Below are 25,441 nucleotides of genomic sequence, written 5' to 3'. Positions count from 1 at the left end.
AAGGTGGTAAACATATACCATCAGTCCTGGAAGTGTTCCAAGCTAAACCCCTAGCACAGTTATTATATGGGGCTCAGATTTGCACAGGCACTCACTTTGGATCTACGGAAGGTGTCCAATCAAAGTTCTTAAGGCAAATTTTCTCTGTACCACCTTGTGTCCCAAATGCATCATTGCGCCTAGAGGCTAATCTTCCCTTGGTAGAATTACGGATCTGGCGTAAGACACTTAACTTTTGGTTTCGCTTAAACTCAAATCCCCCAGGTCTAATATCCCTAGTGCTGCAAGATTGTCAGAAGAGCACCTGGACTAAAATTGTCTATCAAAAACTTCACTCTTGTGGTTTATCACCACAACAGCTACTCACTTTGGGTTTTAGTAAAGCAAACAGTCTAATTTGTCAGCACCTAAATGATATCGAGCATCAGAACAACTTGGACACAATAAGGAAATTTTGCCCATGGTATGACTATTTTCCACCTTCCCATTTTGACTCTCTGGCACCCTATCTGCATAACCTAGCAATTCTAAAATATAGACGTGCTTTTACTCTCACAAGATTGAAAGTATTGCCCTCGGCTATAATTGAGGGACAATTCCAACAGGTTCCACACAAAAAATGCATATGTCCCTGTGGAGATGGCAGTACCGAATCGGTGGTGCAAACCAGAAGGGCTTGCAGGAATGAGATTATCACCCTTCTTTTATTATCCATTTTGGGTCGCCCAACCACTGCCACAGTGTCCTTTCTCTTGGCAGATCAAGATGAGCAGGTGATAGCAAAGGTTGCAAGGTTTTTAGCTGGGGCAGTCAGAATATGATCCACTACGTATTTGACTATTGATTCAAAACCCTAAAATGTATTTTATATAATTGACTTTTTATTTTTATTCTTTGTATATCATATTGTTGTTTTATTGCTATGGCCGATGGCTGATGCAAATAAAGATTCATTCATTCATCAAGGTTATAGGCCTTCGTTCCAGGAAGCAATGAAAATGAACAGCTTTGTCATTTTACTATTAAATGAACAAAGAAAATGTACAAGACTCCGTTGGGAGTTGGAGGCATTGACTCCAGCACTGCAGAATGAGAGAGTAAAGCTAATCAAAGCACATTGAGACAGCCTTGCCCCAGACAACAGTATTTCTGGGGACATGTCAATTCCTTTGGCAGAGGCAGAGAACCTATTCGCATGACATTGGAACTCTTAATAGCAGTCTTTGTGCTGGTTCCCAACATTGGGCAAGATGTGCCAATACCTGTATGATTCAGGTGTTGCCATGTTACCACCAACACTCAAAAAGTGATACAGAAAAAAAAAATCCAGCATGAGAGCATTTGTACACAACTGGATTCTCGTAGCCAGCACATACAGGCTCATATCTGGCATACAAACAGGTCTAAAATTAGCTTAGGGCTTGACAACCTGATAATATGGGCTAGCTAATTAGAGATTCCTCGTGAATCACTGCAGGATGGAATAGAGACAGATGACACACCATTAGGTCCTCCAGATGGGCAAAGGTTGCATGCAACTTGGACAAGTTACTGGTTTGAGAATGTGGCCTCTGTTATGCTCCTTTCCATTCCCCTTAGCTTTCTCCTCTCAAACCCTGGCAGCAGCACTAATATTTTGCGTCAGCACCGGGAGTGGGAATCCCAATCTGCTCAGTGCTTACACGCAACAGCGGCACAGATTGAGGATGCTCCCTTCCTGATGATCAGGCTTGGAGAGATGGATTCTAATGCATTTTGCAGGTACTATACCCATATTAAAATACTATAGCAGAAAGAAAAGGAGCAAGGTCACCATTCAAACATTCTTCTAAAAGAAGGTCAGGGGTATGTGCCTGGATTGTTGCCCTGACTCCTTCCCATTTTCTTTTAAATACATTTTAAAAATATATTATTTAAAATAGCTTTAGGCTGCATTTCTGGGGGGGGGGGGAAGCCCATTTTTAAAACAAAAGATTAAAAGAGTATACCATTTAACACTTTTTTTATTTAAAAAAATACCATTTCAAGTCAGCAACACGACATACCGTATTTTTCCGTGTATAAGACTAGGTTTCCCCCCCTAAAAAATAATGTCCAAAATTTGGGGGTGTCTTATACATGGGGGCCATATCCCCCCATTTTCTTAAAACAGAGTCCCTCAAAATAGGGGGCTTCTTATACATGGGGGCGTCTTATAGATGGAAAAATGTGGTAATTTCTTTTTTGCTTTCAGTACTAGAGGTAAGATAAATGAGTCAGGTCTGCACCAAGCTAATGAAATAATGATAACCTCTGTTCAGGCTTTACCCTTTAGTTGATTTCCTGGCACAATGTGGTTCTAGTGCAACCCTATTGAAACCCACTTAGGTAATTTTTAGACCCTGGACTTAATAGTCTTACATGTGTGTGAGAGAGTAAGAAACCCCCCCTGTCATTCAGCCCTTCGATTAACAGAAAAAACTCATTCTAAACACTTTCATCTCAGTTGTCAGCACATATTCTGCAAAAACATAAAAGTATCAAAACTAGAATTAACGCTGGACAATTGTGGATAGATAGATGTACATATAGATACACACCTATACTTATTGAGACTGAATTTTTAGATAATGTGACAATATTCCTATTAGCTAACAGCCTTTTTACTAAAGGTTTTCTCTGACTACAATACAGTACAGAATCTAACCACTTCTACTTTGTTAAATGATAACAACATTAGGATTTCAATTTGTTGTATATTTATATAACAAACTGAAATCCTAATGTTGTTGCAGTTGAATGAAATACCATTATGGTGAAATGCAGCAGTGGTTTATCTTGGAAAGAAAGAAGGCAATACATCAATGCCATGTGTCTGTTCCAAAAGAAACCACAGCAAAATTATTTTTGAATCCAGTGTCACAGGAGTGCCGGTCCTGAAGATAATACTCCATTATATACCCATAAGCACTGGTGTCTCTCAAGCTTGCTGCTTCAGCCTTAAAATATTTTCCATGCAATCCTATGCATGTTTACTTTGAAAGAAGTCCTACTGAGCTGAAGGGTTTTCCCCTCCCACTTAAAGCACTCAAACAAAAATACATGAAAATATATAGCCCACCCCAGCTAATATTCTGCTCTCACTTGGTATTCTTATTGATTTTTTTATCATCCATCTTTCCAATATGCTCAAAGATACTTGCAAGATACAGTATACAGAAACATAAATTTATGGCTGAAACCGCCAGTGGCACAAGGAATACCAAGAATAAAAGGCTCTATATTACATTAAGAAAATTTTTCAACCAGTTTGGTGTCACTTATCCCAAATTTCTTGAGATGTGAAAGAGACAAATGTAAATGTTCTCTTTTTTTCATGTGTTCAATAAAATCCCACCAAACTGAGACAACCTACTCAGAAGCATGCCTACTTAAGAAAGCCTCCTTAAGTAAAGATACAAAGCTAGCTAGCGAACAAGGTCTAAAGCAGAACAAAATAGAATTGCATCCTTACTTTTCCTCTTAGGGGCTGACATAATGCTCCTTTCCTGTTGACATCCATCATCTCAGACCTGCACACAGAGCCATTTCTACTCCTGGTTTGAGGGGAAGAATATCAAAGGAGCAGCAAGGATGAGAGAGTAGAAAGGAGATAGTCCATGTGTGCCTGTCCTTTTTCTCTCCCTTTCCCTCCAAGTAAGTGTGCACAGAATTGCAGCCTTATATTATGGAAAGGATAGGGAACCTGTGGTTCTCCAGATATTGCTGGACTCTGACTTCCATTGGCCCCAGCAAGTGTGGCCGTTGGTCAAGGAGCCACGTGTTCCCCATTCCCTTCTCAATGAAGCACCCATTCAAACACAACATCATTTCATAATTATCTGTTCAGCATTGAATAATGCAAGGCAACAATAATGATGGATGGGCAACGTCTCCCTGATGAAGACCATATTCTAGCATTGTGCTGTACTGCTGGGGGAGGCAGCAATGTCATAGAATCATAGAGTTGGAAGAGACCACAAGGGCCGTCCAGTCCAACCCTCTGCCAAGCAGTCAGCTTGCACTTTTACTGTAACTTCATATGCTTTGAGCACCGAACTCTTCTTGACTGATGAGGCCACTTGCCAAAAGGAAGAAGGAAGGGCCAGATCACCTTGACCAGGTCAGTGACCAAGGCTGCAATCGTGGTGCCAACTACCACATGTGAATTACCCTCAAAAGAAACAAGGGAACTCCCGACTCTCCTGACATATTTGGAGGGGTGTGATGGTCCTGATGCTGCAAAAACCATCCACTATGTCTCATTTATTTGAAATAGGTATACGAGATCAGAAATTGCCAGCAAATATCCTGCCTTAGGACAGGATGTGAGCGGTGGCTTAGGATTCAGTCCAATCAAATCAGCTTCCAGTTCTCCATGCTTCAGAGGACACAGACAAAAGGGATGGCAATGTATTTTCTGAAACTCTCAAGTTTCTCAATAAGAAGCAAATGATGTTCAGTACCAAAGTTCTGATACCCTGAAATGTATCCTCATTTTCAGAATGGTTAACTAATCACTTTTGAAACTAAGGCTGCAATCCTAAAATGAAACCCACTTTGAGTAAATACCATTAAACTGATTGGGTTTACTTCTAAGTAAACACGGCTGCAAAACTGACAGATACTCATTCTGCTAGGTACTTTTATTTACAGCACACATATACATGTACAATATTTAGCCAGATAATTCTCCAATGCCTAAGCAGATCTCCGAGTAATTTGCAGATATGTAGATGCTAATAATAAGCCAGGGTAAGTTTTGAAATGCTCAATGTTCTGACCCAAAATGTGTTTTTCCACTGAAGTAGATGATTCAATGCAATTCTTCTACTTTGACAAACAGAGGTATTATCTGAGATGGAGTTAGTAGTGCATGATATCAGTTTGGAAATATGGCCTTTAATACAGACATTTGTATTGTTTTGTGGAAATAAAGGCAAAGAAAAGTTCCTTTTCTGATTGTCAACGAAGTGTAAACTTTAAAATTAACTCCTGACATTTCCACATGAGCCATTGCACCAAATGTCATTACCAGCAAATGCCGCAAGTACTGTGCCAGTACAACAAGAGTGAGCAATCTGCTGCCCTTGGTAGAGTGGCCAGATGCCAAGGCAGGACAGGACTTCTGTACCTTTAATAGTTGAGCAGGTACCACTTGTCACACACAGGCTACACTCAATGAAGTTTCATCTGCCACGCAACTATTAAAGGTTCAGGATCGCTGTCTCTTTTTGCATCTGGTTACCCAAGTCCCGCTCTAACTTCAGGAACCCTTTACAAGCGATCAGGTCGCACCTCTAGCAAGAGCAAGCTGTCCCTCCCCAGAGAGAAGTGATTGTCAGAAATGGAGAAAAGAATAATAGTATCCATTGTTTTACACGAGACTAGAATCTTGAGCTGACCAAGGGTGTACAGTCATACCTCGGTTTAAGTACGCTTCGGTTTGAGTACTTTCAGTTTAAGTACTCCACGGACCCATCTGGAACGGATTAATCCACTTTCCATTACTTTCAATGGGGAAGTTCGCTTCAGGTTAAGTATGGACTTCCAGAACCAATTGCACTCATACTTCGGGTTAAGTATGCTTCAGGTTGAGTACTCCGTGGACCCGCCTGGAACGGATTAATCCACTTTCCATTACTTTCAATGGGAAAGTTCAGTTCAGGTTAAGTACGCTTCAGGTTAAGTACAGACTTCCGGAACCAATTGTGTATACCGAGGTACCACTGTATTCACATTATGCCTTAGAGTGCAGCAGGGCCGTCTTAAGCACCTTTGGCGCCCTGGCGCCGTGGTGCGACGGATCCCTCCGCCGCCCCCCGCTGCCCCGTTTTACAGCACGACGGGTGGGTGGGCTCAGCGCACAGCCCTGGAGTGCAGGAAAGTTGTTTTCCCTCCCTGTTATGCAATGATTTCACAGCTATTTCCCCCCTGGCTGATCATATCAACTCAGGTGGAATCTACACACGTTAAAAACATTATGAACATGTTGTGGTTTTTTTTAAAAAAAAAAAACTGTGCTACAGCTCACAGTTGTCATCTAGTGTGGCAATTGTATATTGCACTTTACAACACACTCAAACATTTTATTTGCTGCTGTATAGCTGAGTCCACAGCTGCTTCTTTCTGTTAATACACCAGGTGGGGATGTCTTTACCCAGTACAACAAATTAGGAATAGCTTAAGGACCTCAATAGGTTTGAAGCTGGTTTGAGAAACAATGCATCAAACTGTAGTATCTTAAACAAAGTACTGGGTACTACATATGCATCTTAAATAATGTTGTGTGAATAAGGATTGAAAACCCAGCACTGGAAATGCAGTGAGTGCACAAACACATTCAAGGGAATGTGAACACAGTCAAGGTCTGAGATTCTGAACTCTGCTTATCTTTGGTGCCATCTCTATCCAAAAGACAGCTTAGTTTGGAAAAGCATCCAGAATGCTGTCATGTTTAAAGTACAAAAATGATTGTGTATGAAAGGTGATTTCCCTGCTTGGAATGATCCAAAAGAGGGTCATGTCCTCTGGGAATTGCAAGTAAGCAAGTTCTAGATAATCAGCCAGCCAACTTCTCCAAAGCCAGCTTACTCAGTTGATTTTACTTTGTAAATGTTGGGCTTGGTTCATAGAATACATTTCAATGGGTGAAGAAGCCATGCTACCAGATGAAGCAATTAATTAATTAGGGTGGTGGTAAAGTAGATGGTGGGGGGGGGAGGAGAGAAGCATATTATAAAAGAGGGGAAATGGTTTAAAATTACTGGGAAAATATAGTTGGAGGAATTGTTATACTAAGAAATAGTCTCCTATTTCACCCATGTGTACATTAAAAAAAAGAAAACTAAAACTATGAACCCCTCATGTTGCTATTAAGCCATTAATAATTTCAAGATGGAACTTATGAGTATCTGATTTTAGGTAATAGTTTTAGGCACTTTGGGACCAGCACTAGTACAAATGAACAACCAATATCACTGAGAAAACTTTGGCTGTGTAATGCCCCTGTTTATTCTGCAATATGTTCCCATCACTGGTTTAAATTTTTAGAAATGTCATAGGAAGACACCCACCCACCCTTCGCACTCAGAGGTGCAAACAGACAGCACACAACTTGGAAACACATCAAACCACAAATGTGATTTGAAAACAGCAGGGGGTATGTGCAACTTTGCTGGGTTTTAACCATTAATGTGTATACAGCCTTTGAGTCAATCCTAACTCTAGTTCTAATGAAGCCTTTCCCTGCTAGGGGTGTATTTGATAGGTGTACAACAGGGTGAGAAAGAATGTGGAGCAGAGGGGGTAGCCTGCTGTGCTTGCAACTGATTCAGAGGGCTTTTTTTACAAATGGTTTTGGGATTCTTGATGCGAGGCGGAAAAGAGATTAATGTCTCTGCCACTGGCAAACAAACCAGGCCACTATCTGCCTTTGAACTGCAGCAACGTTAAAGCAAGTCCTTTGGAGTGGGCCCTTGGCCACAGGTACAAAAGTTAAGAAGCAGCCAAATTTAATTCTGCCTCTTTGTTCTATTAGTAAATGTATTGAGCCAAGTAAGAATACTGTAAATATCTGCCTTCGCAATGACTCTATTGTTGTGTGAAGACCATATTCCTGGCAAAACTTTCTGAGAATGTGAAAATGCAAAAATGAAGCTTCTTTGTCTGCACAAAACGGTCCATTTGTTTTAGATATTCATCATATAACTATGGCTGACTTCTGTGATGTCAGAAGTCTTATGGGAGTCGAAGGAGCTGAGGATTAGAGAGCTGGGTGGGAAAGGCCAAAGCGTGTGCGAAATCCTGCATTTCCTGGGTATAGAGACAAAGGGGGAAGGCAAGTGACCATTGCTGGAGAAGGCAAAGGACTCAAGGTAGCAGCTGACAAAATAGGGGCGGGCGGGTGCAATGCATAAATGGAAACTGGTAATGAAGTGTAGACTGGGGCAGCCACCAGTCCCTGTGAGAATGAGTGTATTTGTTGTATGTGCATAGGTAAACAGAAAATCCCAATAAACTGGTAAGTGATTAAGAACTGCAGTCTAAAATCATTCTCCCCCCCCCCCATTCTTTGCCTGATGACACACAAGTGTGATGACAAACCAAGTGGCATTTAATAGGCCTGATCAGAGCTGGCCCTCATACATTACATAGATTAAAGGTGTGAGATAGAAGATCAGACACATCACAAAACTGAGAACACAGCTGTTAAACAGTCAGAGTATTCGGTTGGGAACCAGTCAGAGTATCCTGCTAGGAACCTAAAAATCCTATGTTCACCCCCTATTACAGAACTTACTACAGAAGCATTTTTTTAGTATGTTTGGTATGGCCATGTCATGGAACACATAGTACGGCAAGTCAGTTCATAGGCATCATTTTAATGGTAAAGGTAAAGGGACCGCTGACCGTTAGGTCCAGTCACATACGACTCTGGGGTTGCGGCGCTCATCTCGCTTTACTGGTCGAGGGAGCCGATGTACATCTTCCGGGTCATGTGGCCAGCATGACTAAGCCGCTTCTGGAGAACCAGAGCAGCGCACGGAAACGCCGTTTACCTTCCCACCAGAGCGGTAACTATTTATCTACTTGCACTTTGACATGCTATCGAACTGCTAGGTTGGCAGGAATTTTAAGGGTACATCTATATAATTCCTACCTAGGCAACAGTTTGTGCTCACATCACTTTAAATCCACCTATCTGATGAGAATAAAAATGCACAATTAAGTTGTCAGTATTTGTCTATTGGGACGCGGGTGGCGCTGTGGGTTAAACCACAGAGCCTAGGGGTTGCCGATCAGAAGGTTGGTGGTTCAAATCCCCGCAACGGGGTGAGCTCCCATTGCTCAGTCCCAGCTCCTGCCAACCTAGCAGTTCGAAAGCACATCAAAGTTCAAGTAGATATTTATTTATTTTTCTGTATTAGTTTTATTCTTGAAGATTGAACATTTGTAATATATTTATTGCACTTATATCTCATCTTTTTCTCCAAGGAGCTCGAGAAGAAGTACATGGTCCCCCCCCCAGTTTAATCTCTATGACAACCTTGTGAAGTAGGTAGGCTGAGAGGAAGTACTAGCTAGCCCTGTGAGGTTCATGGTTGAGTGGAGATTTGAATCCTAGTCTTCCAGGTCCTAGTCCAACACTCTAACCACAACACCACACACTTAGAAAGCCTGTGCATGTCTACTCAGAAGCAAAGCCCACTGAGTTCAATGGGATTTACTTACATATACGTGTTTATGGATAGGAGTGTAGTGTTAACAATGACATTTATATAATATTTACTCAAAACTAAGTTCTACCATGATCAATTGGGCTTAATCCATTGTAAATGCATCTACAATTGGAGCCTTCGTCTAGAACACTTTATTACTTCTTCCATTACATCTGCAGGTTGAAGAAAAGTGAGAAATGTTTTAGTTACATCTTCTTTGAAGCACTAAGTGAACTATAAAAAAGTGCCAAGATTATAGAAAACATGAACCACTTATATTTAAATTAAAATATATTATTATTATTAATTATTATTATTATTATTATTATTATTATTAATAATAAGAATTTATTAATCTCCTAATCCACTGTCTCATGGCAATTTACACATAAATAAAAAGTTAAAAAGACAAAACTTTGACAATTGTACCCAAAACATATTTTCCTCCATTTATGTAAAACAGACAAATTCCATAGTAGTAGCCATGCCTGTTGCAACAAAAACAAATAGCATTTTGCAGTACCCTAAAGACTAACTCTTTTATTGTGGTATACACTTTATGGACCAGAGTACTTGTCAAATGGAATTCACCCCATGAAAGGATATGACCTGGTAAATTTGTTACAAGACCATTTGTGCTTTAAATGTGGAAATGGTCCATTCACACCCACACCCACAAAGCTTTTTCAGTTTATTCATTCGAACCATACTACTTACAGATTTAAGATGTTGCTGAATGATAATTATGACTAATCAGTCTTATTTTGAGGATGTATTCTTTAATATTTAATAAGTTTAACAAGTGAAATTGCACCTAGTTCTTTCTCTGAAGGTTACGCTAGCAGAACCCAGAGAGGCTCACTTCCGAGTAAACCTGCATCTAATTGCATTGCACATCTCTAAACGTCAATACAGTTCAAAATCTCAAAACTAGTCACCCTTTCTATGAATTTGATTTGACTTATTTCCAGACATAAGTGTTTCAGATCCAGATATAATTAATTTGAGGGCTGAATTGCCAACCTAGGTAACAATGTCAAAAGGTTAGTCATGTACACAGGAAATGGATACAGGTAAAAATCTGAGCCAAAATAAAGTGGAAGCAGAACATGAATACTGGATGTACTATGTGCAACTTGCAGTGATAGGACAAAAATATGGCAAGCTATTTAAAACTCTTTTAAATGAAACAGTCCTGTGGTCATTCAGCCACACTGAGTGTGTATGTACATTGCCATGACCTAATCAGTCCATTTAGTGTTGTTGGCTCACCGAATGAAGAACAGAATGGAATTTTTTTTTAATGTTCTTTCTGCAGTTGTTTTCTATGCAGGCTTCAGACACCCTGCAAATAAATTAACATGACACCATGCTGCGAGAAAAAGAAATACTCTACATGCAGCCAGAGCCAAAACCTACAGTGGTCCTTCTGTCAATTAAAAGCACTGATACTCATGAATAGTTAAACGATGCTGTTAAAATAACACTCACCACTTTTTTGCTCTGGCTTTTAGATTTAATGCACACTGATCTTTCTGTGAGAACTGCTGCAGGGCTGGTGTCAGTAGTCGGTTGGCATGGCTGGGCCCCCGAACTGGCAGAGTGCATTTACTGCTATTGCCTAGTAGATAAGAGAACCTGCAACACTGTGACTGAATGCTGACCTTTTGTTTAAACTTGTGTGCATACTTGGGCATGTAACAGAAGGCTATGAAACTACAGCAAGGCTGATTTTATTAGGTGGCTGCTGTCCTCTTGTGCCTCATTCACCTACCCTCTGAGTGCTGAAAGAAGCCAGAGCCCTATTCCTGTTTGCATTGGGCTCAGTAGCTCCTAGTGGTGCAAAGGGACAGCAGCATAAGTATTGTTGATATCAGTTAAATTGGTTGTGTATACAGAGGTCCGTGGTACCACCCCCCCCTGTGAATCTAGGTTCTAATAGAAATACTATATGTAATCCATACAGTATTCTGTTACAGGATGCTACTGCCAGGAGAAAACTGGGGGGGGGGCTCTTGCTGACACCTCTTTCCTCCTGCAGCCCCTTGTGCCTAATTAGGGAGCCTCTGGAACATCACATACCCATCAACAGTCCCAATTTGACAGGGACATACCGGACGGGGAAGAGGAGAAGGAGCTGTAGGTGCTGGTGTGGAGCTCACGGAGGGAACTGCTGCCAGTAATGGAGACAGGGGCTGGGAAACCCGATCTGGCTCGCACAGGAGCACAGCACTTAAAGATACGCATCTCAATTTTAATTGGTGGAATGCTGAAGGGTGTGACATCATGAAAGGCCACACAAAGGACTAGAGCAGGGAAATCTGTGATACTAGTCTACCAGTGTGATCCTCTACTGCAGTGGTGTCCAAACTTTTTTCAAAGAGGGCCAGATTTGATGAAGTGAAGGGCCGTGAGGGCCGACCAAAGGGCCAACCATAGTTGATGACCTTTTTTTAAAGATTGAAGTTGTTGAGTTTTTTTTTAGGGTTGAAGTTGTTGAGCTTTGAGCTTTTTTAGGATTGAGGTTGTGGAGGTTTTGGGGGGGATTTTGCCCCAGGAAGTAAACTGCCACAGGGGCCGGATTAAACCGACCAGCGGTCCGGATTAGACCCCCAAAACGGACTTTGGACATGCCTGCTCTACTGGATCTCAGCCCTATCCATGAACAGGTTGAGCTCTTTTGCTCATGGAATCATAGCTAGAATCCAAGCCACTTATTTTATGTCATCTGCTCTAGGAAACAACTAAGACAACCAAAGAGGCTCGTGGCACCTTGAGAACTGGCTTTTGTGGATTCAAACCCTCTTCCTCGGAAGGCATTTTGTATATATACGGTGGGACATAAATGCATGAAATAAAACAAACAAAGGGGAAAGTTGTAAGGTGGGAGTTGTGTGGCAATGAGATGCAAAAATTACAGACAGCGATAATTAGAGCTGGAAAATATCTTCAGAAGGCACACCTTTAACCTTTCCAAGTTAGAGATAATTATGAAGTTTATTGTATTAACACCTGTCATGAGGGCAGGTGATAGAAACCACAGAGAACTAAAGGGAAGTTAAGTGGAATTTCCAACTAGGGGCAATAGGCAGCACTTGCCTCCTAAACTGTGTGCCAGAAAGCAACTTATTTACTTTATTCCCTAGAAGCTCAATGGGAACCAGCAATAACCACACTTGCTCATAACTGCATTGCCTTGATGCTTCATCTGACTTACCTGTCCTGGGTTGCCTTTCTTGGTAATGCTAGAATGTGACAGAGGGACCCCAGGAACTGGCTGTTATAATGCAAGCAAGCTATTCCTTGTTAATGCATGTATTGATCCTAGTCAATGTATGTAATTGAACCCTAGTCAATTGTAGCCTGGTCGTAAAGATAGAACTTGTCAAATAAACTATTGTTCATCAACCAATGATTAAATTAAGACACAACTTTTGTCCTATGTATCTAGCATGGAATAGCCTTTAGAACATCCCATGCTCAAAATAACTTTCTAAGAAAGGTTCTAGGGGGAAACAGCCTGCACAAATGTAATTTCCATATATTCAGAGCTGCTAGCTAATTTCATGCAGCATGTGCTACATATGAACAGTGGTGTGAACTGGGTATGAAAAAGTATCCTAGTTAACTGCTATAATTTTGAGGTGTCATTTTGATGGAATGCATTGAGATTCCTCTAGGCTTCAGTAACCCAATGTAAAGTTTAGTGATACAATGCAATTGCATCAATGCTATATTATTAGTTCAGTGAGCCTGAAACAAATCTTGAGCGTTTTAGAAGCATCACATATTTACGTCGCTGTGCAGCATCCAAACACTTCAGCAGTGGTGACTAAAGAGGGTTTTTTGCAACACACAACATGTTTACAGTGCAAAAAAGAATTATCCATTGTGCAAGTACTTTAATAAAGAAATACGTCATAAATTGCAAACCTATGCTATAACCAGAAAACACTGAGCTGAAGAGTCAAGGAACTTACTAGTTAAGTCTTAGCAACCCTGTGCAGCAAACTTCAAAGGTTCTCAGATCTGCAGTGTAGGGAGAAAACTTAGATGCCTAAAGTTTAGACCAGCTTTTCCCAACTTGGTGCCCTCCTGACGTTTTGAACTGCAACTCACATCAGCTCCGGCCAGCATGTTTGTGCTGGCTGGAGCTGCAGTCCTAAAACATTTGGAGGACACCAGACTGGGGGAAGCTGGTTTGGGCTTAAACCCCAACAGTTCCTCCTGCATTGTTTGAACCAGCTCACTCGCTCAGTCATTTGGAACAATTTGCTCTGCAGTAATCTTTCTGCAGTGCATCTGCTCCCTTTGTATTTAGGCGTGTGTGCGCTGTCATGTAGGAAGGATGGAATTGAATGGCTTTTTGTCCCTTCTTGCTCTCTGTTGCTGTTAACACAGGGCAGCCTCATGCTATTCTGCTGGGAACACAAAGTAAGCCATGCCTTAACTACCCAGTAGTGTGTCCTGAGTTATAAGAAACCTGGCTTGTACTGGTTTGAGGAAGATCCCATCTTTGTTTTGAAGAAGCATCTCTCCTCACCGCACTTTTTTCCTACTCAGATGTTGACATCACCACTGTAGCTTAGATCCCCCAGCACCATTCCAACAGAACACTATTTCCACTATGCCAAAGTTATAGTTGGTCACAAGTGCCCATATCTGTGCACCAGATTTGCTGTCACACTGAATGTGAAGAACTTCCTACATTACGTAAAACTTTGCAGTGCTACTGCTTCTTTTTTCTTAAAAACAAACAAACCCAAAACCCATTAATGGTAATCTTGGTGTTTTTTCACTATTGCAGGCATACCCATAATTATCAGAAAAATAATACAGCTCTATAAACTGTACTACTCACATCACAGGTCAAATCATTAATTGAGATTTTCTTATTAGCAGTCCAATCTGCACTCTAGTTAAGCCAGAAAGTCCAGTTTGCCCCATCAGTTTCCAAGGGATTAAATTGCTTGAATCAATATGTGTTATAAAAATCACATATTTGTTAAAAATATGTAGCTTAAAATGACACTCCATCTCTGTTCTCATCTCAGGGAGGAAACAAAGGACACCAGCAGCACACTCCCATGCATGTCTACTCATACGTAAGCACAATTTAATTCAATGGGCTTACTCAAAGGAAAATGTTTATAGGATTGCAGCCTGGGGCATGTAAAAGAAGTGTTCTGGCTCTTATCCAAGGTGAAGTCAGGGAGCATTAAGAAAGGACAGAAGGTTATACACCAACTAATTTGTTTATGGACACTTGCTCTTCACAAGACGTGACTAGTGCTGTCAAAGCTGGTCACCCTGATCGGTCCTAGGCAATGTATTGCACAACATGACCCTGAGCTGCCCCCCAGCAGCCATTTATGCTGGTGGTAAACCTGATCTATGCTAAGAAATCTGTCTCTTCTTGTATTAAACCACATGGGTTCCTCTCCATGTACAGGTCACCTCATGTGTCTGTTAATTTCAAATTTTTATGCAGGTTTGGGGCTTTAGGTTATTATTACAGTGAAATAATGATCCAAGAGAATTACTTAATCTGGGCATCTTAATGTATTCATAAAATTCATACTGAAAAACATATTGTGCAGGATGAGCTCATAGTAACTAATCTGCAGTACAAGCATTCTTCCCTTTAGAAAGGTAAGTTGGAAAGACTTACTAAGGGGACTTGCTATATTCCATTATATACTATATATGTGCTATGTTATCAACTGACAGCAGGCATATTCAAATCAAATTTTTGTTAACACAGGACAAAGTATGGCCCAAACAATTATAATTTCTGTTTGGAAATATGTGCACTTTTCCTTCTCCTTGAAGCGTTGTAAAACTCTTAAGTTTTGACTCGCTTTTCAGGACAGAGAGTAAGAGGTGTCTAAGTCCTGCTCACTAAAGTTATCTCTTTCCCCCCCACCTCCCTCCTCTAGAAGCAGTGCAGGTTGGCTTTCCTCAGCACAAAGGAGAGCTCATTTTAATGCCCAATTAATCTTCTCAGATATTTACCCTTAAGAAGCTGGTGCCTCAAGAGGCCCTCCTGAACAGAGATGATAAAATGCTGGTCGAAAAGACATGAGCTCCCCCACCCCTTCTTAGAGCCCAGGGATGGCTTTTCCTCCCTCCCTCTCCTGTAAAGCATGAAGCTTATTTTTGTGGTGCGGCAGACCTACGTCTTCCCCAAGTCCCCCTCTTCCACTTCTTCAGGATTCCTTCACACTGCTGTAAGCTGGCAGCCAGCAGCATGCTCCCTCTTTCAAGGACAAAAGGGGATTTCAAGCGAGGGGCGTTGAGTCGGAGGAGCCCGGCCAAAGAGCAACTTGCATTTACTTCATAAAACACATGCCAGTGCATGAGGAGGGTAGAGAAAATGAGACAGTAAATGAAGGTCAAGAGGCTTAGCTGTGATCCACGGGGGGTGGGGGGGTGGGGGGAGAGGGAGCGGGGATGGAAGAGAGCTAGCGAGCACTGCAGCAAACATAGTCTGTGCAAACGCCGGTACTCACCATAAAAACAGAAAGAACTGAAGAGAACCACTTTAGGGGGCCCTTCCGAAACACCTTTCTCAAGAGCAAGAGATCCGCTGAAGAGCAGCCGGTCCAGCGAAAGGCAAGGCGGAGGATGCTCAATTTACACAAAACAGCAGCAGCAGCAGGAGCAACAACAACAACAGGCAAGTCTTTTTCACAGCCTGTCAAACCTGTAAGCAGTTTGCGTGCTGGCACAAAAACCTGGGGCAGGGAAGAAGTCAGACTCTGCTGTAGCACTGCAGCTAAAACAGACCGTTGTTTTCCCCTCCGTGTCTCCCTCCCTCACACACACAGAGAGAGACTCAAGCTACGCGATGTGGATTCCCCCCCCACCCCCTTGCTGTCTTCATATGCTCACAATTACTTGCTATTTGGAGATATGATGTGGAGGGGGGGTGGGGGAGGAGTTGAGGAGTGGTGGAGAGGACGGAGCCAGAGAGCAGCTGAGCCAGCATCAGTATTCTTAATCAGCCCTTGCCAGCAGCCAATCAGGTGGCACTTGAGCGGTGCCAGCATGACAGTTCGCCAGAGCCCTGACAGCACAAGACTGAGGCAAGCAACACATTTCCACCACCGCCCGGCCGGCCAAGAACACTCCTAGGGCAATCTGTGTCTTTTGATCCTGGATCCTGCAAACAAATGAGCTGTCCACGGGAACTGTGGTTGTTGGGCAAGGAGCAGAGAGCTTTAAAAACCAGTGCCCCAAAGGAGTTCCAGATGTTTCGCCATTCACTGCCACTATGTACTTCACCACCTCCACAGTCGCACCAAAGCATGATGCTCACGCATGCCAAAGAGTCGGGGTGCAATCCTGTGCAACAAGGTGCAAGCCTGCTGAACTCAACCCTTTCTTGGTTCTGAGCAGGAATGCAAAGGATTGCACCGCTTCCCGCCATCAGCTGAAAGTTAATTTTATTCCATGGTGTACACACAGGCCCCCATCTATTATTCATCATTTAAAGCATTAGTGTCTTTATGCCACAGAGAGGGATGAAAAGTTCGGGGGAACTGCCCTTGTTAATTAGCCACAAGGAAAATAAATACAGTTCTCACGCTATGAAGGAGTCTAGATTTCTGCAATGGAAATACAAAGTTCTGCCGTCAACCACACCCAAATCTGGCCTCAGAATAAACTGTGTCCCTCAACATTAACACAAATAAATGTATTTACGCATTCTCTTGTTTTAATCCACTTAGAAAAAATTGTGCTGTCCTTTCATGGCATGCAAAACCAGCTGCCTGAAACAGCTATCCCACTCTGCTAATAGTAGGGCTGGCCCGCCAAGAAAAACACAAAGATTCTCTTTCCAGACCATGGGTGGGATGGGACACTACAAAGGGAGGTGTTTGTTTTCATCCCATGGCATTTCTCGCCTTATATTTTGAATCTGCTACTGTGATTAGAATCTTGCTTCTCTCGATGGTAGTCTCAAACTCCACAACGTCTTTTACAGTATTTTACAACATCTTCACATCGTTGTCATAGCTGCTATGTTATATACATATCTAAATCAAAGCCTTTAAAACAAATGCCGGCATAAATAGCCAAGGCTAAAACTAAAATAGATTCCATTTGTCACATGAAGCTTATTGCTGCAGGTGCAATTCCTAAAATGGTGGTTCATCAACCTCAAAGACTTATATGATGAATACATGAATTTGCAATCAGTGCTCCACAATTTACCAAATATATGTTTCAGTAAGAAAACCCAAAATCATTGTCAGATGATCAGAATTTATATTGACACTCTTTATGAACAAATGCGAGGACGGCGGGGGAGGGGTGTGAGAAAAGGTTTATGTGAATCACACACAGAAAAAGCTAATTCGGTTTGCATTCCATAAAGAATTTTAACTATTGTTTTAATACAATGGTGGCATTTGTGTGATTTCTGGGGGCACCTTGAGTTTCTGTTGGAAGAAAGGCAGGATAGAAAAACAATCATTATTTTAATCATCTCCTCTTAAGACATCGATTAAACATTATTCCTGACACATCAAAGCCCCTGTAGATGCAGTTTTCTCTGTAATTCACTACAACATTTAAAACCACTATGTATACACACAGAGTTTGCATATAGCATGCCACCCATCCAGGCCATAGATTGCTGGCATGTATAAAGGTTAGGAAGACCATACAGATTGCAAAGACTTTAAACATGGTGCTAAGCCATGTGAAAGCTTCACACCCAACATCTTATTGATAGCCGCTGTCCGTGTCAGCTAAATAGACAGAATATTAGGGTACCTTGTGCCCTCTCACAAACTTAAATTGGCTGTTTCTTTTATTGGTATTCTTTGCTACTAGAATTCGTTCCCAGATTTGTCATGAATGTGCATCTATTCCCAAAGAATGCACGTCTGATTGGATCAGATTAGTTATGCTTAGAGTTAATTCACTGGACTCAGTGAGATATAAATTCAGACTTAAATTCCATTGATTTCAGTGAGTCTATTGTAAGCATGACATCCAGACTTCCTTTGGTGCCATGTTTCTAGGGACAGGTCTGCACCATAGCTGCCAAGTTTTCCCTTTTCTCGCGAGGAAGCCTATTCAGCATAAGGGAAAATCCCTTAAAAAAAGGGATAACCTGGCAGCTATGGTCTGCACTTTAGAGCTCTATGTAAATTTGATATACACAGTACAGTGCCACAGTACTGTTAAGTTGTATGCACAACACCACAATATAATACATTGTCAATATTTTTGTTGTTTGGAGGGAAACAGTGTCACATATCTATATTTAGCAAAGTCAGAAAATTACTCGGTGGGCAGATTACAAAAGACATGCAGCTTGTTTGTAGAGCCAATTAAGCCAGCTGGCCTTGAGAGTTCAGCTTCTTATCTTGCAATTCTTCTGTTCTCCAACTTCTCCAGCTATTGCAAGTCAATTCCTACTATCAAAGGCAAAAAAACAAAACCCAAAGCAATGAAAGCAAAACCAACCCAGCCTGGAACATATAACATAACAACAATGTGATGAAGAAGGTCCATAGGATTATTGAAATATATTGCTGATATCTAAATAAACACTGACAGATAAAATTTATCAGAAGAAGAAGAAGAAGAAGAAGAAGAAGAAGAAGAAGAAGAAGAAGAAGAAGAAGAAGAAGAAGAAGAAGAAGAAAGAGGAGGAGGAGGAGGAGGAGGAGGAGGAGGAGGAGGAGGAGGAGGAGGAGGAGGAGGAGGAGGAGGAGGAAGAGAATATGGTTTTTAGTTTATTGGATGATAGGACTGCTGCAGACATAATTTAGCTATATTTCATCTGTTCATTATTCTGGTAAAATAGTGTAACTCATGTCAATGAAACAAGTAATCAGAAACACCACCATCCCATCATTTTCAGGGGAGAAAGGTCTAGTTACATATACAGTTGACTATCTGCTTCAGATACAAGATTATTCAATTACCAGGGATTGAGGACACAGCATGGCGACCGGGTGGCGATCTTAATAATCCAACCTGGGTTTTCCTTTCCAAAAATGGCATGTGAATCCCAGGGTAAATCAGTGAGAAGTCAACATGAATTAAGGTAATTAATAATAATAATAATAATAATAGCAGCTTTTTCAGAAAAAAGACCACAAATCTTCTTACAAACAACCTGATCAGAAATTCAGATACAGAACAGACTCACATATTACAAATGAGTCTATCTGTTGTTCCTAGATGGAGTCAGGTTTCTAAATTTCTGGATTAAAGTTGTTTTATAATTTCATAGATGTTCTGACTGTTAATTGCTTCAGGATGTTTCATGGGAAATAGTTCATAAATGAAATAAATAAATAAGCCACCACTACAGTTTTAGGCACCTTGAGGCATCTGATCTTTGCCAATACACTATGAAGCAACCAACCTGATCTTCCCCTCCCAGACTGATGTGTGATTCAGAGCATAATTCGTAGCATGTCTTTTTAAAGGAAATCCCTACAGGATTGCACAATTGCACAGAAAAATTCCATGCCAGATCCCAGAAGCATTGCAGCTGGCATGGAATCCATGTAGCATACTATACTAGACTTCTCAACAAAGCGTAGAAAACAGCCCTCCATCTCAGATCTCAGAATCATGGAACTAACGGGACCACAAGGGTCCTTTAGTCCAGCCCCCTACAATGCAGGAATCTTTTGCCCAATGTGGGGCTCGAACCCATAACCCTGAGATAATGTGTCTCATAAAGTCCTGTGTGCAGACCAGCTTTGTATGCACCTAATTTTGTATAGGATTCTATTCATTCTTCGAAATTGTTTATTGATCTATTACTCTTGACAGCACCTTCTAATCCACAGGCCATTTAAGGCTCTTTGGTTCACTCTGCTTGAAAGCTTGCCTGTAGCAAGCTGCTTGGAATGAAGCTGATCACCCCAGTATTTTTTTCGCTGAAAGAGATGCTGGCATGCAGCTTTTTAGTAGTCTAATAGTGTTACTAGTCATAACCATTGTAGGCCTGCCATACCAGAAAAGAAAAGGTATGTGTCATACACTTGCTCAGTGATATTACTGTTGCTGCAGTAACTAATGCTATAACACTAGCCATAAAGATGGCTGCCGGCCGCTTACTGCATAATACTTGTCACAAAATGCCATAAACAACCTTTGTGAAACAGTTTGAAAAATTCAAATGGTAGGCTGTATGTGTACAAATATGTTTGTATTTTTCTCGTCCTATGGATCGGCCCTGATCATGGAACTGAGGTCTGAATGAGACCTGAAAGCCACAAACCAACCAGACATATTAGTTGGCCCAGAGTATTCTGACCACTTTGGTGAATCTACAGCATTCAGAAAAAACTGGGTTCATAGTGAGTTCAGCCTTATGAAGTACCCATTTTAACTAACAATGGTTAGCGGTCAGAGGTGGTGGACATTGTAGTTCAGCGACATTTCAGCCACAGTTTCCCTATCCTTGCTTTAGTGTCAAACTACATGACTGATACCTGATGTGTTTTTGTAAAGCTTTAAGATATGAGAGAGAGAGAGAGAGAGAGAGAGAGAGAGAGAGAGAGAGAGAGAGAGAGAGAACTTGCTCAGGGAAGCAGTATAGCTGGAGAAGATATTTAACCATTTCCTGTGTTGTTTTCAGAATCAAAAGTGTACCCTCCTACTAAAACTGCTAGTAGCATTTCCAGAGTGAAGCTAATAGTGGCTTTGGGGACAGGGCTTCAGTTTGGGACCCTCATTAAGCACCCACCTTCCATGCCCTGCTGCCCCACCCCATTGCTCTGTTGGATCTTTTAAAACTCTTTTTATTATTTTTTAAAGCATACATCAGGAGATGCGAATAATAATAATAATAATAATAATAATAATAATAATAATAATAATAATAATAAATTTCCCCAGCCACTCTGGGAAGCTTCCAACAAAAAATATCACACATTAAAAACTTCCCTGAACAGGGCTGCCATGCCGCATGTAGGTTTATCTCTTAATTAACAGTCATTAATTATGTCTACTTTCACCAAGAAGCACTTCCATGTTACAAGAAGTACTGAAGAATACACTGCTGAGCAACACATCCACTTTTACCACTTTGAACTGGGAGAACACCGATTTAGATTTTGACAAGAAAACTGCATTTGCTTGAAAATGATTGTCGGTGATACAAACTGAAATACGGTACAGACTGCACCAGTTTTATGTGTTCCGTTTAATAACCATTTGCATAAAAACAAACAGGTGCAGGCAGGCATAACCCAGTGAAAGGGAGTACAAAATAGTTAAGAGCAGAAATAAGTATCTAAGACATAATCCTGTTACATGTCTCTCCAATCTCCAAGCAGTGAGAGATTCCAGGGGTCCCAAGCACTTTTGCAGGATTTGGTTTCCTTGGAATGAAGGTCAGTGGGGACTGTGGTGTCTTTACGATATACTGTATGTTTGTATTTACACATATTTACAACCTGAGCATAGGATGGAGGGGCTTCCAGCATTAACGTCCCCCTCTCTCAAAAAAAATAGCTTGCTTCTCACAGCTTTGGATCCAGCACACAGCAAGACATGTTTCTGCCCCTGCTTCCAGCCTGCCTCTTCCAGCTCTCTCACACAAACACCTCTCTAACCTAGCCACACTTTGGCCTGTTGTTTTCCATCACTTAGCAGTTGCAACCTAGTTGAGGAGGGCACCTAGGTGGCCACCCACGGTCATTGTCTTACAAAGATTGGTTCAGCAACCTCTCCTGCTAGACTCTAACCCTCCCTGGATATAGAATACTAGAAGGGACTTGGGGCATCATCCAAACTGACATAAAAATGCAATCTTTTTGATCCTAAGAAGGGTCCATGGAAGGGGGCTGGTTGAAGGGGACTTTCCCAACCCATCTTATTCTGCAGCACCCCAAATACTCTCATGAGTGTCAGGAAACCCTCCTAAACAGGATGGGCTGTGGTATAGGAGGTTGACTGGGGAGAGGTAACTGCCCAAAATCGGGCACTATTAATGAACCTCTTAGGATCTGTTGTTGTTTAGTCGTGTCCGACTCTTCATGACCCCATGGACCAGAGCACGCCAGGCACTCCTGTCTTCCACTGCCCCCCGCAGTTTGGTCAGACTGATGTTGGTGGTTTCGAGAACACTGTCCAACCATCTCGTCCTCTGTCGTCCCCTTCTCCTTGTGCCCTCAATCTTTCCCAACATCAGGGTCTTTTCCAGGGAGTCTTCTCTTCTCATGAGGTGGCCAAAGTATTGGAGCCTAAGCTTTAGGATCTGTCCTTCCAGGGAGCACTCAGGGCTGATTTCCTTCAGAATGGATAGGTTTGATCTTCTTGCAGTCCATGGGACTCTCAAGAGTCTCCTCCAGCACCATAATTCCAAAGCATCAATTCCTCGGCGATCAGCCTTCTTTATGGTCCAACTCTGACTTCCATACATCACTACTGGGAAAACCATAGCTTTGACTATACAGACCTTTGTCAGCGAGGTGATGTCTCTGCTTTTTAAGATGCTGTCTAGATTTGTCATCGCTTTTCTCCCAAGAAGCAGGCGTGGGTTTTTTTAATTTTGTGACTGCTGTCACCATCTGCATTGATCATGGACCCCAAGAAAGTAAAACCTCTCACTGACTAGATCTTAGGATATAGACCCTACTATTAAACAGAGAATTCACTGGAGGGCGGGGAATCAAACAACCCATTAATCTTTCCTCTTCCCTTTTTCTGATTCACATTATTGAATCTTAGAATCAAGTGAAAGCAGAATGTTTTATAAGTAGAGGGAACATATGCCAAAATACTCACTGAGCCAAGGCTGAACAACTGCAAATGAAAGCTGTTTCTGTTTCAACACAACAACTAATGCAAATATAAAAGTCCTGACAGAGCTTGGAGCGTCAGCGTTTCCAGTAAAATGTTTCATAAAATAGATCCTGTTTCCTTTGAAAACATTATGGGCTGCATAAAATATTAATTAAAAGGGAATGTCAGCCTTTTCACTATGCAGACAATTCTGTCAGCTCCAGAGTGACAAATGAGAGCCTTTACAATGGAGATGCTCTGTAAGGCGATACAGTTTTCTGCATCAACAATAAGTGACTCCTTATAGGGTTCCAGAGCATGCTCTGAGGAGACATGTGCAGCCATCTTGCTGGTGGCAGAGTCTGAGTTTGATCAATGCCAAGATGGCAGACTGTCTTATAACTCCATGTATGCCACCTTACCAGATAGAAGAAAAGCAAGATATGAATGAAGCAACTAAGAGCATAAGAACCTATCACCAGCCTGCTGAATCAGGCTAATGGTCCATCCTGTTCTCACCATGGTCAAGCAGATGCCTGTGGGAAGCCTGCAAACTGGACATGAGCACAGCAGAGCCCACAAACCATATAGAGCACATCTTTTCCTCTCTCATGTAAGTAAAATCAAATGGCATCCGGAGGGGGGGGGGAGAGGGACACTGTTTCACACATTCTAATTGTGCCCATTAGATTGCTTCCAGATAACCTGTTTATTGCTCAGTTATTCTGATTTGTTTTCAGGGATGTTAGATGAATTGAGCATTCATTCTGATTTATTTCTGGCTCCATCTGCACTATACACTTAAAGCTGTATCATACCACTTCAAACAGCCATGGCTTCCCCAAAGAATTATGGGAAGTGTAGTTTGTTAAACACCCAAAATACTGGATTGGTTGAGAGTTGTTTGGAGACTCCTGTTCCTCTCACAGAGCTACAGTGGTTTAACCGTCAGTCCCTATTCCCAAGGAACTCTGGAAATTATAGCTCTGTGAGGGAAAAGGGTCTTCAAACAACTCTCAACCAATCCAGTCTTTTGGGGAAGCAGGTTGATCAACCTGAACTTGTCAGTATGCGATTGAATCCCACCCTGAAATAGTAATAGTTTGGAAGTGCCCATGGCCTGAATATCTGAGCATAGACTTGGGCACCATCCATATTTTGTCTTTTATTTGGGATCTCCTGGATGCCACCCCTCAGGTGTAATATTCAGCACAAATAATCTTAGTATCTTAGAATATATATCAATTTATTCTTCAAGTCAACATACATTGATTAAGGCAGGTTTCTGCTAGCTACAGCAGGCAAGGTTATCTGAGTCTAGATACAAATCTGTAGAGTTCTATTTAACAACAACAACAACAACAATGCACTGTCTGCATTTCCTGTCTAGCAAAAGGACTTATTGTCACTGTACTATTTATAGATGTTACTAAGAGATCCACATACAGCATTATTACCTTAATCCCAAGGTGGGAGAAAGAATTAAAGGACTATCCTCTACAACATACATGAATATAAAATACTGCAATCAGTAATTTCCAGTCATATACATCACCAGTAACAAATGCTATGCTGGATCAAACTTAACTTGACCTATTGATTTCAAGGATCCTACTCTAAGTGTGGATCCAACCAACCGTCATGGAAGCATCTAAACAAATACTGTATACAACTTACAGATTTGTTCATATGTGCCTTATGTTCTGAACTATCCTCTGCTACATCCCATTTATATTCAACATATAATACACCTGCTAAGAAGAATCTATTGGCTTCAGTAATAATTATTCATTAGGGCACTGGTGAAACTGATTTAGAGTGTTACGAAAACAAGATTTTCAGAGTTTAAACATGTTACGGGGGGGCGGGGGGGAATGGATACATAGTTTTCTTGAATGGCAAAAATATTTTTAAAGCAGGATAAAATGACTAAAATAAATACTCCCCCCCCCAAAAAAAATACCCTTGGAACCTAGTACATAGGTAGTCCAAAAATACCCCAATGAATAAAACAATCTGAAAATGGGATTACTCAAAATGAATGACTCAGAGTACAGTACACTGTAACATAGCTAAGGTGCTTTCAGACCAGAATGACCGCTCCACACATCAATGGGGGGCGCTTTTTGCGTGGACGCGCGCAGCCTGATCCCAGAGGGTGGCTCCCTGGAAGTTCAGGACTGGCACCGCCTTCCCAGGTAGGATGCCAGGGGTCTCTGCCTACCCAAGCCTGGCATCCAATCCTGCCTGGGGAGGTGTTGCCAGGGGATGGCCAGGTAAGGGGAGGGACAAACCGGCTCGGAATGACTCAGAGTACACTGTAACATAGCTAAGGTGCTTTCAGACCAGAAACCTGAAAGATGGCACACGTATAGCTCAAGACATGGTGATTACTAGAAAACTCTGAAAATGGAACATTTTTACACCTGGGG

The 25,441-nt window shown here is 41.6% G+C and overlaps 1 protein-coding gene across 4 annotated transcripts in view; it reads right to left on the bottom strand.

The window, feature by feature from the left end:
• ANO4 (anoctamin 4) overlaps positions 1-16,265 on the bottom strand; it is a 125,469-nt gene extending 109,204 nt beyond the window's left edge. For all 4 annotated transcript variants that reach the window (XM_088651973.1, XM_088651974.1, XM_088651975.1 and 1 more), the window contains exon 1: positions 15,752-16,265. The gene's annotated coding sequence lies outside the window, so the exon portion shown is untranslated. The remainder of the gene's footprint in view (positions 1-15,751) is intronic.
• Between the last annotated feature and the right edge of the window lie 9,176 nt (positions 16,266-25,441).

Source organism: Zootoca vivipara, chromosome 9 (genome assembly GCF_965207765.1).
Source record: "Zootoca vivipara chromosome 9, rZooViv2.hap1.1, whole genome shotgun sequence".
Lineage (NCBI taxonomy): Eukaryota > Metazoa > Chordata > Lepidosauria > Squamata > Lacertidae > Zootoca > Zootoca vivipara.
The sequence above is the reverse complement of the archived record's forward strand: the minus strand, read 5'-3'. Positions and strand labels throughout refer to the sequence as shown.